The sequence below is a fragment of the Acinonyx jubatus genome, chromosome C2 (assembly GCF_027475565.1).
Source record: "Acinonyx jubatus isolate Ajub_Pintada_27869175 chromosome C2, VMU_Ajub_asm_v1.0, whole genome shotgun sequence".
Classification (NCBI taxonomy): Eukaryota; Metazoa; Chordata; class Mammalia; order Carnivora; family Felidae; genus Acinonyx; species Acinonyx jubatus.
The window spans coordinates 95,502,661-95,519,611 of record NC_069384.1 but is presented as its reverse complement, the minus strand read 5'-3'; the positions used below and the strand labels follow the sequence as shown (position 1 = coordinate 95,519,611).

General features: G+C 36.4%; 1 long non-coding RNA gene across 1 annotated transcript in view; it reads left to right on the top strand.

Annotated features, from left to right (window-relative positions):
* LOC113599886 (uncharacterized) overlaps window positions 1-10,599 on the top strand; it is a 42,657-nt gene extending 32,058 nt beyond the window's left edge. The window contains exons 4-5 of the long non-coding RNA XR_008297835.1: window positions 2,624-2,703; window positions 5,219-10,599. This is a non-coding gene — a long non-coding RNA (uncharacterized LOC113599886). The remainder of the gene's footprint in view (window positions 1-2,623; window positions 2,704-5,218) is intronic.
* The last annotated feature ends 6,352 nt before the right edge of the window (window positions 10,600-16,951 follow it).

Below are 16,951 nucleotides of genomic sequence, written 5' to 3'. Positions count from 1 at the left end.
TCCTTTCAAAGAGGGCCCACCAAGTCCTTCAGAAGGAAAAGGCAGCCAGCGACATGAATACAATTATTGTAGCGGAGCAAAATGTGTGACCCGTCGGGATTCTGTTAAATCCAGCAAAAGGGAATGCCACAGTTAACCCATATCCCTAGGGAGCACTAAACCTGAAGCAGACTTATTAATTAGGGCTTCTGAGGGGCACAGAGAAGTTGGGGGTGGGAGGCTCTTTCAGTTAGAGAGACAGAGCTCCTTTCTAATCTATCCCTTCCATGGGGGCACCTCCTGTATCTTTTTAAAAAAAATTTTTAACTAAACAGTTTGAGCTATATGCTCACAAAACTAAACAGTTTGAGCTATATGCTCACAAAATCCCTGTTGTGTCAGGAGCATTTTCAATTCAAAACCAGAACAGAGAAAAAGGTTTTAAAATGAATCAGTAGGTGGAGCTCTTTCTTTTTATTTATTTTTCTATCCAAGGTCCCATTTTTAGTGAGGGACCCAGAGCTTTCGGACAAAAAAAAATAGGCATTTTAAAAATGAAAACACATATACGATGTGCTTTCCTAATTGAAAGGGTATATTGTGAAATCATTACTGTCACAGAACATTTGTGTTGCATGCAAACGCTAAAGCAAAGAAAATATATAAACCTAAATTGACTTTAGCAATTTGAAAGTGATAGTGGACATCTGTGTTCAATAACTTTTTGCTGGTAACTGGTGTTTAATATTTCATGTCAAATCAAGAAGAGTGATAGAAGGTTTGTGAACACAGAGACGGCTGGCATTTTTGCAGCACAGCCTGCCCTTTGTCACACTCACCATAAGGAAACTTGCTGCAGTGAGGGTTGAAACTGCACCAGAGTGACTCCTTTTTGGAAACTTACATAAACTTACAGAATACACTGGTCTCTATATTCCTTTAGAATGATGTCTATAAGGAAAAAAAGGTTAAAGGACTTCCAAAACTCATTATTTATGTAAGGGGGAAAGGTGTGCGTGTGTGTGTGTGTGTGTGTGTGTGTGTGTGTGTGTGTGCGCGCGCGCATGCGCGCGCGCGCATGTGTTGAGGGTCGGGGGATCTTGGAAGAAATTACCGAGGAATAAATCATCTAGAACAAATCTTACCTTTGTGTTTTCATCAATCCTGATTTTTTCCTAATCGGTGTGCAGTGATGTTTAGGAAGTTGGTTGCCAGTAGAAACAGACCTTCTTAAAGCTCACGATGAAGTATGTCTAGATAGTATTTTAATGTTTATGTAGTTGGGCAGGATGGCGATGGGGAGTGGAGAGTAGGGAGCAAGAACTTTTAACTTTGTAAGTATAATTTTTTCCAACATCATCCTAGACATTCAATATTGATTCTAAATGCACGTTTGCCTTAGCAACAAATGTGATAAAAGGAAGGACCAAAGGGACAGTATTACTCTTTGAGTTGACCATGGGATTTGCACTTAGTCCTAAAAATGACCTGCTAGTCATGTTAGGTCTTGCTGACCTCAACACTTTCTTCCATTCAATTCTCAGGAGATTGGACCCTGGCAGCTACCTTGAATAGTATGTAATGAAAATAAAATATGGAGGCCCATAGAGTTTGAGATACTCTAGACATCTGGGAATATTTTATATTCATGTTGCTATAAGAGGAGTGTATATCTGAGCAAAGAAATATTCCCCTCCTATTCCCTAATAATAATGTGTCCTAGAAAGTCCTTATATAGGGATGTGCTCTTTATTCTAAAGAGACAGATTCTAGTAGCAGAAAAGCAAGATGCAGAAAGAAAAGAGAAAATTGTAATAATTTGCCTATGTGCTTAAATTCATCTAATTTAGGTTCAAGAATGGAAGGGAATAAGATTAAGCAAGTTATTTAATTAACTATAGAAAAATTTCCTCCATCCCTCCAAAACTGTTAGAACTAATAAATGAATTCAGTAAAGTTACAGAATACAAAACCAATATACAAAAAACAGTTGTGATTCTATACATTAACAAACTATCAGAAATAGGAATTAGGAAAACAACGTATTTATAATTACATCAAAAAGAATAAAATACCCAAGAATAAAATTAACTCAGGAGGTGAAAAGATCTATATACTGAAAACTAGAAAGCACTGATGAAAGAAACTGAAAAAGACACAAAATAAATGGAAAGATATTCCATGCTCATGAATTGAAATAATTAAGCTTGTTAAAATTTCTATACTACCCAAAGTAATCTACAGATTCAGTGTGATCCCTTTTGAAATGCCAATGACACTTTTCACAGAAATAGAACAAACAATCCTAACATTTGCATGGAACTATAAGAGATCTTGAATACCCAAAGCAATCTTGAGAGAAAAAAAGAGTAAAGCTGGAGGCACCACACTTCCTGATTGCAAACATCTTTCAAAGCTATAGTAATCAAAACAGTATGGTCTTGGCATAAAAAGCAAGCACACAGATGAATAGAACAGAATAGAGAGCCCGGGAACAAACCTACACATATATGAGCAACTAATTAATGACAAAGAAGCTAAGAATCTACAATAGAGAAAGGACAGTCTTTTCAATAAATGATGGTAAGAAAACTGGAAAGCCACATGTAAAGGAATGAAACTGGACCTCTGTATTACCCCACAGGCAAAAATCAACTCAAAATTGATGACAGATTTGAATGTAAGACCTGAAACCATAGAACTCCTAAAAGAAAACATGAGGCGGTAAGTGTTGATATAGATCTTGGCAATGATTTTTTAGATTTGACCCCAAAGCAAAGGAAACATAAGCGAAAATAAAGAAATTGAACTACATCAAACTAGAAAACTCTTATACAGTAAAGGAAACCATAAACAAAGTGAAAAGGCAATCTACAGAATGGGAGAAAATATTTGCAAATCATATACCAGATAGGGGGTTGATACCCAAAACATAAAAGGAACTCTTACAACCCTGTAGAAAAAAAATCCATTTAAAAAATGGGAAGATGAACTAAATAAATATTTCCAAAGAAGACGCACAAATGACCAAAAGAAAATGAAAAGGTGCTCAATATCACTAATCATCAGGAAAACTCAAATCAAAACTGCAATGAGATATCACCTCATACCTGTTAGAATGGCTGTCATTAAAATGACAAGAGGTAACAAAGGTTGGCAAGGATGTAGAGAAAAGGCAACCCTTGTGCACTGTTGGTGGGAACGTAAATTGACATAGCCACTATGGAAAACAGCATGGAGGTTTCTCAAATTATTAAAAATAACACTACCACATGATTCAACAATTCCACTTATGGGTATATATCCTAAGGAAATTAAATCATTATCTTGAAGAGATATCTCCACCTTCATGTTTATTGCAGCATTATTTATAATAGCTAAGACATGAAAACAACCTAAATGTCTACTGATGGATGAATAGATTGAAAAACACATCATATCTATCTATCTATCTATCTCTTGATAGATAGATAGATATGATATATATATCATATATATCACATGATATATATAATGGGATATTATTAAACTATAAAAATAAATCCTTACATTTTTTACAACATGAGTGGACCTTGAGCTCATTATACTAAGTAAAATAAGGCAGAGAGAAAGACAAATATTGTATGACCTCACTTATATGTGTAATCTTAAAAAACAAACAAAGTCACAGAAACAGAACAGATTGGTGGTGATAGGTGCGGAAAATCGGAAAAAGAGTCAAAGGTGCAAACTTCCAGCAATAAGATTAATAACTCTTGGGGATGTATAGCATGGTGACTATAGTTAACAATAGTGTACTCTACATTTGAAAACTGCTAAGAGAGTAGATCTTAAAAGTACTCATCATGAGAAAAAATACATTTGTAGCTATATGAGGTGATGGATATTAACTATACTTCTTTGGGTAATCACTCTTATGTATACAATATATCATATCATTATGTTATGCACTTAAAACTAATACAATGTTACATATAAATTATATCTCAATAAAAAAGAATGGTGTGGTTCTACATATACTAATTTAGAAAACTCTTGGAAAATCTCAGCAACATAGGAGAGAAAGAAGAGTAGACAGGAGTAGGAACATGCTCAGTGACATGATAGAGTCTAATGGCAAACCACGATATTTCTGCACCCAGAAATATATATCTGCAGGCAAAAATGAGGTAACTGGCCAAAACAAATCACATGGAGAGGGCATAGAGAACTTACTTTGTTTCAAAGTGGCATTAAACAATGATACAATGTTTTACATTTTGCTTTATGTTTTACAAAATTACAATCAACTTGTCATTTGATTGTCATGAATCTTGTATGAGGATCAAGGAAATGCCATCATGTTCCCTGTTGGGGACACAGGAAAAAAGGTGGCTTAACAATGAATTGTGCCCAGGATTCCTGGGAACCTCTGTGAGTACCTTTGTCCAAAAAACCAAATGGCGTCGATAGGATTTGTGGTGGGGGCCTCAGGACCGTAGCCTCATAGTCTGTCTCTTTTTTGTCTGATGGCCGGAAGCTGAAGTTGTCTGCCAGATGGGCATTCAATGTGCATCATGCACAGGACCAAGCTGATCTCCCTGCGGATGTTAAAATGATAGAAAAATGCAGATAACATACATGGGAAAGTATAGTCTTCTCTTTCTACAGCTGCCAGGGTGATCTGCCTTGGGGCTTAGTCTGTTTCCCATATATTTCTTAAGTAAAATCCCAGCCATTGTGGCTAGTTAAAAGGGTGAAAGAAAAAAGATGTCATCACTCAAATGTTTCCCATGTAGGGTATGTTTATTAGTCATCAGTCTTATATATCACTATTCAATGGAAAGGTCCACATTTACAGTAACCATGAACCCCTTCTTTTTCTACAAACTGCAATGAAGCCTGGACAATTTAAATGCCTCTATAAGCATCCATTTGTGAGCCATTGAAGCTTTTTGCCAAGTTATTGTGGCATTGAAGTCAGGGGTATGAACAGAACTTTATAGTACAGTTAGAGAAAATGATCTTTCCAGCAACATATCAAAATGCCCCATTGCCTCTTCATCATCAAAGAAGATCCAATGCTCAGTCACAGAATCCTGTCATTCAGAAAATCGATTTCTCATTTTATTAGGAGCCTGCTTTAGCCACCTAATTGCAAATCAGCATCCTCTGCTGCATGTAAAAGAGGTCTGCTTCTCAATTGTTAGTTCCTGTTACCTATTCCATTAGTAATCACTTGTGTTCTTTTCAATTTCAGGCATTAACTGTCTTTTAAATCAAAATGAAATGTGTACTTGGCAACTTCTGACTCAAGCATTTGGTTCCCCATAAATCCTGGAAATGACATAGTGTGCACTTCACCTCTGGCACACCTCTTCAAAAACCAGAGTTATGCAAGGAGGAACACTTGAGAACCAGGGAGCCCTAGCCCTCAAAGCCTTCCCAAGTTCTGGGAAGCAGTGGCATGTTGAAAATGACAGAAACAAATCTGCTTAATCACCTGGTATTGAGAGGGAGAGAGAGAAAAAGAAGAGAGAGAAAGGTCGTGTGTGTGTGTGTGTGTGTGTGTGTGTGTGTGTGTGTGTGTGTGTTTGAGTACGCCAAAAAAAGAACCAAGCTGAGTTTCACTTCCTAGCAGTCTTAAGCAATAATTTCCTGGAGTTCAATGTTGTTTACACTTTTAATGATAATCCATGATTTTCAATTCTGATTTTATTAGAATCCTGTTTCTCACCTTCTTTGTCCTAACCAACTTTTCCATCCAGTTATGCAATTACAAATTCTCTTCTCCAAACTGTTGTCTCATCCAATTAAAAAAAAAAAAAAAAAAAAAAAAGGAAAACGTTCACTTTTTCCTGACTCTCAATCTTCTTCCTAACACAGACGCAAAATAATTGGGCACACTATCTGTCACCCGTTGCAACAGTTAGAGTTCCATTATATTTGATACTTTCAATGATCCCATCAGATAAGAAAAGCATTATTCCCTGATTTAGAGAGAAAACTTAGGCACAAAGGTTAAGAATTTTCCATTGCTGGAGTGACTAGGTGGCTCAGTTAGTTAAGGGTCTGACTTTGGCTTGGGTCATGATCTCCCAGTTCCTGAGTTCAAGGCTGTCAGCGCAGAGCCTGCGTGGGATTCGCTCTCCCTCCCTCTCTTTCTCTGCCCCTCCCCCACTAAATAAATAGATAAACTTAAAAAATAAAGGTATTGTCATTGCTCTAGCTATCCATGTGCATTAGAGGTCAGGAGTCCTCATTCCTAATAAGATTGTAATGATAATCAAAGCTGCTATAAATTAGCAGTGTACCGGGAACTACAGTCAGTGCTTTGCATACTGTTTTTATTTGAATCCTCAGAAAATACTATAAGGTAGACACTAGAACTCTCACCAGAAAGATAGCGCGACCTTCAAAAGATCACACAGCTAGTAAGCTCAGAAGCCAGGAACAAACCTAAATTCGCCTAATTCACAAACCGCTATGTAATCTCTGTGCTCTTGAGTTGCCCCTCCCCCATACTTCCGGCCCGCAGGCTAATGCAAGGACTGTAGGAGTCATCAGAAGTAGCATTGCTGACCTTCTCTTGATAAATATGTATTTTTTAAATTTCCCTGAATTTTTATAATATGACTGTGGGAGAAATAAGAGCTGATAGTGCACATTGCTAACCAAAACAAGGGTCTGGTGACTTCACCCACATCTGGAGAAGAGAAAAACAAGGCCACAAGAACCAGTTTGGAGAATGAGATCAATGGGCATATGATTCCTGGGTAAGTGGAGATTTCTGCTCTGTATTCTGTTCCCCACTGAAAAGAACCCAGTGCAAGTGCCTATTACCATCATGTAAGGATAGAAAACTGGTATGTTCTCAACGCTACTTCTCATGTTAATGTCATTTGCCATCTTCCCCTCACATGTCAAAAGACTTACATGAAGCTTCCTTGGGTAGCTCAGTCAGTTAAGTGTCAGACTGGATTTCAGGTCAGGTCTGATCTCACAGCTTGTGAGTTCGAGCCCCACATTGGGATCCCTGTTTGAGATTCTTTCTTTCCCTCTCTCTCTCTGCCCTTCCCCTGCTTGCACTCTCTCTCTCAAAATAAATAAATAAAAACTTAAAAAAAAAAGATTTATGTGAGAGGAAGAGAGCTCCCAACCTGGCTAAAGATTAGTATTTTCTGTCATCATGATCTTGTCAAAACAACTGTCTTGGAGTCGTAATTTTTAAAAGCCAGCTTACTTGTAATTTAATCCTTTCAGAGGAGTCCTCTTTCCTTCCCAGCGTTGATTCCAGACCACGGGCAGTTGTTCACAGGTTTCCTTCTTCAAACACATCTCTTCCTGCATTCAGGTGGAAGTAGAATACCATCTCATCTCACAAACGATGCCCAGAGCACAATTTCCCAGAAGGCTGGGCATCCTCCATGAAGTGTTCTTGCCATTCCCTTCATAATATACATATAAAATATTTTAAAATTTTGATTAATGCAGACGTGAAACCTTAGGTCAGACACCAAGGCACCTTTAGTCAGCAAAGATGACTTTGTCGTCATCAGGGTGACAGGTCTAAGAAAGTGGCAGCAAAATGCTACATTTTTTAAGTAATGGGGTATAGCTGACATGTAAGAAAAAAGTTGGACACATTTAATGTATACAACTCGATAAGTTTAGGAATGTAAACACAAACCATCACCAAGGCCATAGATAGACATGTCCATCACTCCTGAAGCTTCCTCCAACCTCTGTATAATTAATACCACTTAGTGCGGTATGGAAAAAAAAAACATTTAACATAAGATTTATCTTCTTAGAAAATTGTAAGTGTTGCTATGATCTGAATATTTCTGTCCCCTTCCTTAAATCCATATGTTGAAATCCTAATGCCTAATGTGATGGTATTAGGAGGTAGGCCTTGGGGACGGACCAGATCATGAGGGTGGAGCCATAATGAGTACGATTACTGCTGTTAGGAAAGAGACCCTACATTGCTCTCTAGCCCCTTCTATAATGTGAAGACAGGGCATGAAGGCCCCAGTTGTAAATCAAGAAGAGGGCCCTCGCCAGAATGCAGCCATGCTGACAACTCGATCTTGAACTTCCCAGCCTCCAACTGAGAGAAATATATTTCTATTCTTATAAATTAGTCTGTGGCATTTTGCTATAGCAGCCCAAATAGACTAAGACAAGTGTACATACAGTAGCTGGAGGCACTGTGTTGTGTAATAACCCTTCAGAATTTGTCTTACATAACTAAAACTCTGTACCCTTTGACCATCCCCTCCTGTGTTCCCCCTCCTTCTAGTCCCTGGAAATCACCATATGCCGTTTTCTTCTATGAGTTTGGCTGTTTAAAATTCTATACCTGAATGATATCATTTAGTAGTTGTCTTTCTTTATCTGGCTTATTTCACTTAGCAGGTTCATCCGTATTGTCTCAAAGGGCAGGATTTGCTTTCTTTTTCTTAAGGCCGAATAATATTCCACTCTCTCTATGTATACTGCATTTTTTTTATTCATTCATCCATCAATTAATAGACCCTTAGTTTGTTTCTGTATCTTGACTGTTGTGAATAATGCTGCAATGAACATGGAGGTATAGTTATCTCTACAAGGTGATGATTTCAGTTCTTTTGGAAAAATACCCAGATGTGGGATTGCCAGATCATATGGTAGTTTTATTTTTAATTTCTTGAGGAACCTCAATATTATTTTCCATGATGGCTGTACCCATTTGCATTCCCACCAGCTCTGCACCAGTGTCCTCTTTTCTCCACATTTCTCCACATTTCATCAGCACTTGTTATCTTTACCTTTGTGGGTTTTTTTGAAATTTATTTTTATTTATTTATTTTTTAGTGTTTATTTATTTTTGAGAGAGAGACAGGGTGTGAGCAGGGGAGGGGCAGAGAGAGAGGGAGACACAGAATCTGAAGGAGTCTCCAGGCTCTGAGCTGTCAGCATGGAGCCCCACGTGGGGCTTGAACTCACGAACCATGAGATCATGACCTGTTGTGAAGTCGGGTGCTTACCCAACTGAGCCACCCAGGTGCCCTGTTTTTTTTTTTGTTTTTTTTTTAATAGCCATTTTAACAGGTGATATGTTGTTGTGGTTTTGATTTACATTTGCCTGATGATTAGTGATGTTGAGGACTTTTCATGTACCTATTTACCATTTATGTCTTCTTTAGAGAAATGTTAATTTGTTGACACAAAATCATAGGATTGCCTTATTCTCCTTTGTTTCTGTGGAATCAGTTGAATGTCTTCTGTTTCACTGATCATTTTATTTATATATGTCTTGTGTCTTTTTTTATTTAGTTAGTTAAGAGTTTGCCAAATTGTTTATCTTATTAACAGAGAATTTCAAATTCTCTGTCTTTGAGCACACTTATTCTTTCTTCTTGACTGAGTCTTCTATTGAACCCTCTACTGAATTTTTCATTGCAATCATTATATGCTTCAGCTCCAGAATTTGTTTCATTACTTTTATGATTTCTATTTCCTTATTGAACTTCACTTTTTTTTTTTTCATGTATAGTTTCCTGATGTCATTTAGTTGTCCATCTGTGTTCTCTTGAGCTTCCTTAAGCCAATTATATTGAATTCTTTTTCAGGCAGGTCATAGGTCCCCTTTTACTTAGAGTAAGTTATTGTTTGGTTCCTTTGATAGTGCTATGTTTATCTGATTATTTGTGATTTTTGTTACCTTGCATTGATATCTGTATATGTGAAGAAATAGTCACCTTTTCTAGTTGCTATAGATTGGCTTCAGCAGGGAAAGGAAGGAAGGCCTGCTTCCAGAGCCCATGAACAAGTAAGCCTGGTACGTGGGTCCATGGGATCTAGCTTCTCCCCATGGGCCCATGTACCAGGTCCTTGGGGACCCAGGTTTCAGGGCCAAACCTGACACTGGAATGGGTCTGGAGCTTGTGTCCACAGAGACCAGACTGGAGCAGGGATAAACCTGGAGCCTGGGTTTGTGGGTCCTGTACTTTTGTAAATCTAAATTTTGGAGAGAATTTCAAAGAGAATAATTTAAAAATTAGATAATCAAACGGCATAGCTGCCGAAATCTATAATGACTATCCCCTCTATCATGTTAGGAGCATGCTGTGATATAACATCTGAGTATTTAGTGTATTATTTATGCATATATCTTTCTTATTAAATGGAGAGCTATTTCAAAGATCAGCTTTTTTGAAGTATCATTTACGTGCAATAAAATACACCCACTTAAGGGTATACCTGTGTATGACTTTCCCTGAAAATATATACATCTGTGTAATCACCTCTGCAATGAAGATTTGAAACATTTCTATTATCCCAAAAATATTTTCTTGTACCTTCTCAGTGAATCTTGATAGTACTCCCAGACCTAGACAACCACTAACCCAGTTTCTATAATTATGAATTAAAACTTTATAGGGGCGCCTGGGTGGCGCAGTCGGTTAAGCGTCCGACTTCAGCCAGGTCACGATCTCGCGGTCCGTGAGTTCGAGCCCCGCGTCAGGCTCTGGGCTGATGGCTCAGAGCCTGGAGCCTGTTTCCGATTCTGTGTCTCCCTCTCTCTCTGCCCCTCCCCCGTTCATGCTCTGTCTCTCTCTGTCCCAAAAGTAAATAAATGTTGAAAAAAAAAAAAACTTTATACAAAGTGAATCATACAGTACGAACTCTCTGTTTCGGGTGTCATTTGCTTACCATAATGTTTTTCAGGGTTAGCCACATTGGTGCATATACCAGGAATGTATTCTTTATCGTTGTCTACTATTAATTTGTCCAGACATACTACAATCATCTGTGGGACATTTTATTTCCAGTTATAGAATAACATTGTTATGGCAGGTCTTTGTGTGGGCATATATTTTTGTTTCTCGTAGCTAAATTACTAGGTATGCTTGTGCTGCATCATATGGAAAGTGTATATTTAACTTTATAAGAAACTGCATAAACGTTTTTCAGTGGGTTCTACAGTTTTACATTCCCCTCAGCAACGTAAGAGGTCCCAGGTTTTCCATATCCACACCCTCAGCAATACCTGGCATTGTCTTCATTTTAGTCATGTGAGTGGATGTGTAATGGTATCTGCTTGTGGTTTAAATTTTCATTTACGTGAGAACTATCTAGCTTGGGCATTTTTTTCCATGAACTTATTGCCACTTACATATCTTTTGGTAAAAAGTCTGCTCCAGTCTTTTACCATTTTAATTGGATTCATTTTCATATTATTGAATTGTAAAATAGAAGTCTTTCTCAGGTATGGTGAAGATTTTCTGCCAGCCTAATGCTTGCTTATTCATTTTCCTAATAGTGGCTTTTGAAGAGCAGTTTTTAATTTTTATGATGTCAAATTTATCAACTTTTTATTGTTTCTACTTTTTGTGTTCCACGTAAGAAATCTTTGCCTTCTCTAACGTCGCAAGAATTCTCTTCTGTTTTCTTCCGGAAATTTTTATATTAGCTTTTACATATAAATCTATTGTCATTTGGGGATAATTTTTACATGTGGCTTAAAGGGTGAGGTTAATGTTTTGTTTGTTTGTTTCTGTTTTCATATGGATGTCCAGTCTTCTGGCACTGTATGTTGAAAAGGCTAGCCCTTCTCCATTAAATTACTTTGACATCTTTGTTCAAAATCAGTTGGCATATATACATAGGTCTATTTCTAGAATCTCTATTTTGTCCCATTGAGCTTATTGTCTATTTTTTTACATTAATACATTCTGTCTTGGTAGTAGAGTTCTATAATAAGTAAGCCTTGAAGTCAAATAGTGTAACTTCTCTAAAATTTCTTCTCTTTTTTTTTTTAATTTTTTAATGTTTATTTATTTTTGAGAGAGAGAGACAGAGTGCGAGCAGGGGAGGGGCAGAGAGAGAGAGAGAGAGACAGAGAATCCAAAGCAGGCTTCAGGCTCTGAGCTGTCAGCACAGAGCCTGACGTGGGGCTTGAACTCACGAACTGTGAGATCATGACCTAAGCTGAAGTCAGTCCCTTAACTGACTGAGCCACCCAGGTGCCCCTTTTTTCTTTTGCAACATTCTTTTGGCAAGGCTACCTCTTTTAACTTTCCATATGGACTTTGGAACTAGTTTGTCAATTTCTTTTTTAAAACCCACTGGAATTTAGATTGTGATGAATCTGTATCAATTTGAACAATATTGAGTCTCCCAACCTAAAACATGGTGTAATTGCCCCATTTTTTAGGTCTTTTAAACATGCTTTATATTTTTTAAAATACAGAGTATTTTACCCATATTTTATTAAATTTATACCTAAGTACTTTGTATTTGATGGTATTATAAACACTATTTAATTTCAATTTCTATTTGTTTTTTGCATGTATATGGAAACATAATTACATTTTTATTATCCTGATATTCTCAATTGTTGCTAATCTCTCTTAGTTCTAGTAGCAATTTTGTGAGTTCCTTATTAATTTCTAGGTTTCTGAACATCCAAAAAATAAAGGTTTATCATTTTCTTTGTAATTTTTGTATCTTATCTTTTGTTTTTCCTTCCCTTAACTGGCTCGAACTTTTAGTACAATAGTGATAGTGATAGTTCTCAATATTAGGTGGAAACATTTCAATCTTTCATCAGTAAGTATGATGATAGGTGTAAATTTTTCTTAGATGCTCTTATCAAGTAGAAGAAATTCCTATGGATTCTTAATTTTGTTGGTTTTAATCATGAATAGATGTAGAATTTTGTCAGATGCTTTTTTCTGCATCTGTTTTTCATTTTGTTTGTTTGTTTTAGTAATTTCTACACCCAACTTAGGTTTCCAACTCATGACCTGAGATCAAGAATCACATGATCTTCTGACTGAGCAAGCCAGGTGCCTCTTTCTGCATCTGTTTTTGTTTTTGTCTCAAGTTTGTATTTCAATTTTAGAGAGTTAACAGGTAGTGTAATATTAATTTCAAGAGTAGAAGTTAATGATTCATTACTTACATATGATACATGTAACACTAACACTCAACATCACAAGTGCCCTCCTTAATACCCATTAACAAGTTAGCCCATTCCCCTGCCTCCCTCCCTCTGCATCTGTTTTTGATGATCATATTTTTTTTTCCCTTTTATTCTGTTGGTATAATGAATTACATTGATAGCTCTTTAAATGGTAAGCCAGGGGCGCCTGGGTGGCGCAGTCGGTTAAGCGTCCAACTTCAGCCAGGTCACGATCTCGCGGTCCGTGAGTTCGAGCCCCGCGTCAGGCTCTGGGCTGATGGCTCAGAGCCTGGAGCCTGTTTCCGATTCTGTGTCTCCCTCTCTCTCTGCCCCTCCCCGTTCATGCTCTGTCTCTCTCTGTCCCAAAAAAATAAATAAACGTTGAAAAAAAAAATTTAAATGGTAAGCCAAATTTGCATTACAGGAATAAACCCTAACATGATGTATTAGCCATTTTAAAACAATTAAATTTGATTTGCTAAAATTTGGTTAAATGTTTCTGTGTTGATGTTTATGAGGGTTAATGGTCTGCAGTTTTCTTTGCTTAAAAAGTCTTGTTTTTAGCATAAATATACTAGTGAAGCTATTTGGGTCCCGAGTTTACTTTTGGAAAGGTTTTTAATAACAAATTCAATTTCTTTAAAAATACATATAGAACTATTAACATTTTCTATATTTTTGAGTCAGTTTTGGTAATAAGTATTTTTTTAAAAAATTTGTCCATGTTATTGAAATTATCAAATTTATTTCCATGAAGTTATTCATAATATTTCCTTATTATCCTTTTGGTATATGTAATGATGTCATCTGTTGCAGTCCTTATGTTAGTAATTTTAGTATCCTTTTCTTTTTTTGCTGATCGTTCTAGCTAAATATCTACCAATTCTTTAAAATATTTATCAAGATTTTAAGTGTCCAGCTTTTGGTCTAATTGCTATTATACGTTTATCTGTTTTATATTTCATTGATATCTGCTATTGTCTATATTGTTTCTTTTATCCTACTTAATTTGAATTTAATTTGCTCTTCTTTTATTTACATTTTTCAAGATGGATGCTCAGATAATTGATTTTAAAACTTTGTCTTCTCTTTATAGGAACTTTTGAGACTATAGTTTTTCCTCTGATGGTAGCTTTAGCTACAACCTACAAATTTTGATATATCTTTTTTCATGTTCACTTATTTTAAGATAATCTCTTATGGTTTATTTTTGAGTCACGAGATATTTAGAAGTGGCTGTTTACTTTATAAACATTTGGATTTTGTTCATATATTTTTCTGTTAGTTATTTGTAATTTAACTTCCTTGTACATAGAGAATGATTAATGTCAATAAATGTATAAGTGTTGTAACTTTATGATTATAAAGTGGTAATAATATTTCAGTGTGTAATATTTTATATGTATTTATGTGTATATACAACTATATAGTTTTATATATAGTTTGATATAAACTATATTTATAGTTTCAAGGAATTAGCACACATGATTATGGAAGCTGGCAAGTCCACCTATTATAGGGTCAGCCAAGAGTCTGGAGATGCTTGAAACAACCAATACTGCTGACCAAGTCCAAAGTCCACTGGAGACCCAGGAAGGACCCAATGTTGTAGTTCACTTCCAAAGGCCCTCGGTTGTGGAATTTCCTCTTGCTCATAGGAGGCCAAGTTTTTTTTCTGTTTTTGTTGTTTATTCTATTTAGGCTTTCAACTGAATGTGGCCTACCTACATTATGGAGGACAATTCTCATTCAAAGTCACCCAGTTTAAACATAAATCTCATCCAAAAACACCCTCACAGAAACATCAAGAATAATGTTTGACCACATATCTGGGCACCATCTCCCAGTCAAATTTACACATAATATTAGCTATCACATTCTCAGTCACAAAATATATATTACAGGTATGAGTGTCAGGCCACAAATCTAAGTTTATAAAAAATTAATTAATGTCTATCTGATTTTCCATTACATCAGATGGAATGCTAATTTACCCATAAGATTTTGAGCAGCTTTTCTATCCGTAGGGATATGTCAAGGTTGCTAACATGTTGGTTGGAAAGTGCAATCAGAGGCAATAATTCACAGGATATGGCTAAGAAGTTCACAGCCCCCCCCCCATCCCCTATAGTGTGTTCAGAACTCAGCCTCAGTGCCTCCATGTTTAAATATAGAATTTCCTAAAGTCAACTGCACAAATGTCTATTGAGTGATGTAACACAGACCCTTGGTGTCTACTTGAATGAAGAGAATAAAAAGGAGAATAACACAGAGATAAAAGATATAAATCAATATCTCAAAGATTGTAACCAGCTTTGAAAACTTCAGTTGAGTAGTTTATGAACTAAGTATCAAAATGCTATGCATTCACTTATTTATGCATATACACATTCATTCATTGGCTATTTCAACATCCTAAGCATCTATTATTTTTGCATTACTAGACTAGGTTCTGAAAAGCTGACACTAAAGGAAAAAAGTATTTTTATCTTGAAGCTTACCTGGGACAATTAGAAATATAAGGAATACAGAAAAAAGGAACCACCAATGGCTCAAGTCTGAATTCTGGTGGTCAGCCTTCTCTACTCCTTCTCCTTAATGTTCACATTTGATCATTCCCTTTGGTTTCACTCTCTAAACATATCATCTTGACTTTTAAAACTTCTCTTTATCTCCCTTGCCACCATCCTGGTACAAATCACCATCAGTTTTTACCTGGACTTCAGATTTAACTCCCAAATAGATCTTCTTGATTGCACTCGTTCCCCTCAAATGCATTCTCTGCGTTAGGCAAGTGGATTTTAAAAAGTTATGACAGTTCTTGCACCTCCCCTCCTTAAAAATCTTCAATAATCTCCCACTGCTATTACAGTAAAGTTCAAACTCCTTGAAATGGCCCACAATGCTTTGGGTTCTGCCTTCATGTCTGGCCCCTCCCTTCCTAATTCATCCTATATTCTCTTTGTCCTTCTTTTTTTCTTGAGTACAGAATGTTCCTTCCCATCTCAGAGATTTTTCATACTTGTGCATATGTTGGTTCCTTTCTTTGAATGTTGCCTGTCTCCTTTCTCCAACTCACCTAAATTCACCTCTCTTTCTCTTCTGTTCCACCCACCTAACCCACTATTTTTTCAGACTGAAAATTTGCTTAATCACAGAGACTTTCTCTTTCTTACTCATGTAACTCAACATCCTCCAATATAGCACTAAGATCACCCTATTTTGTTCTTTTATGTTAAGTTATAATTAATTGCATTGTTACATTTTTGTACTTAAATATCTATCTAATTGTATGTGTCATGTCTCTTTCCATAAGCAGACTACAAGCTCCATGACTGTTTTTTCAATTTTATATCTTCAGGTCCCTACACAGTACTTTACTGTAAAGTGAATGCAAAATAAGTCAGGATATGAAAATATCAAGAGGGAGATACAAGAGGTTTTCAGTAATCAAGTAGCATAATCCATTTTATTAGAAATGACAGTATCATCCAAAACCATCTGCCATTATTCATGAAGCCAGGAAGGAACACTAGAAAGATTACATTTTCCATTACCTTTGACACCATGTCCCTAAATGGAATAAGTAAAGTCATGTTTGCCGTTCCCTGACTTTTCTTACCTTTCTCCTGCTTTAGCATTCGTTTTTTCTCAAACATCATCTTTTTCTCTGAAGTTACTCCCATTTCTCCTATTATGTAGGAAAATGGCTGCCTGAAAACACATTTCCTCTCCCTGAATATTTGCATTTTTAAGAAAGATACTAGAGGAATTCTCAATCTAGTGATGAAATTCTGACAACATTAGCAAGGACAGATACCGATTTTGAGAGCCCTCCAGCCCATTCTTAATGTGTCCATAAATGATACAGATTCTAGTATGTGATGGTAGCCTTTCCACTTCTTCTCCTTCTTTGAATTGGTCATGATGAGCTAACTTACAACTCCAAATGTTACAGGCTTAACATAATAAAAGTTTATTCTCTGGCATACAAAAGTCTAATGCAGCATTCTGGGTTGAGTGATTCTTCTGAATGGC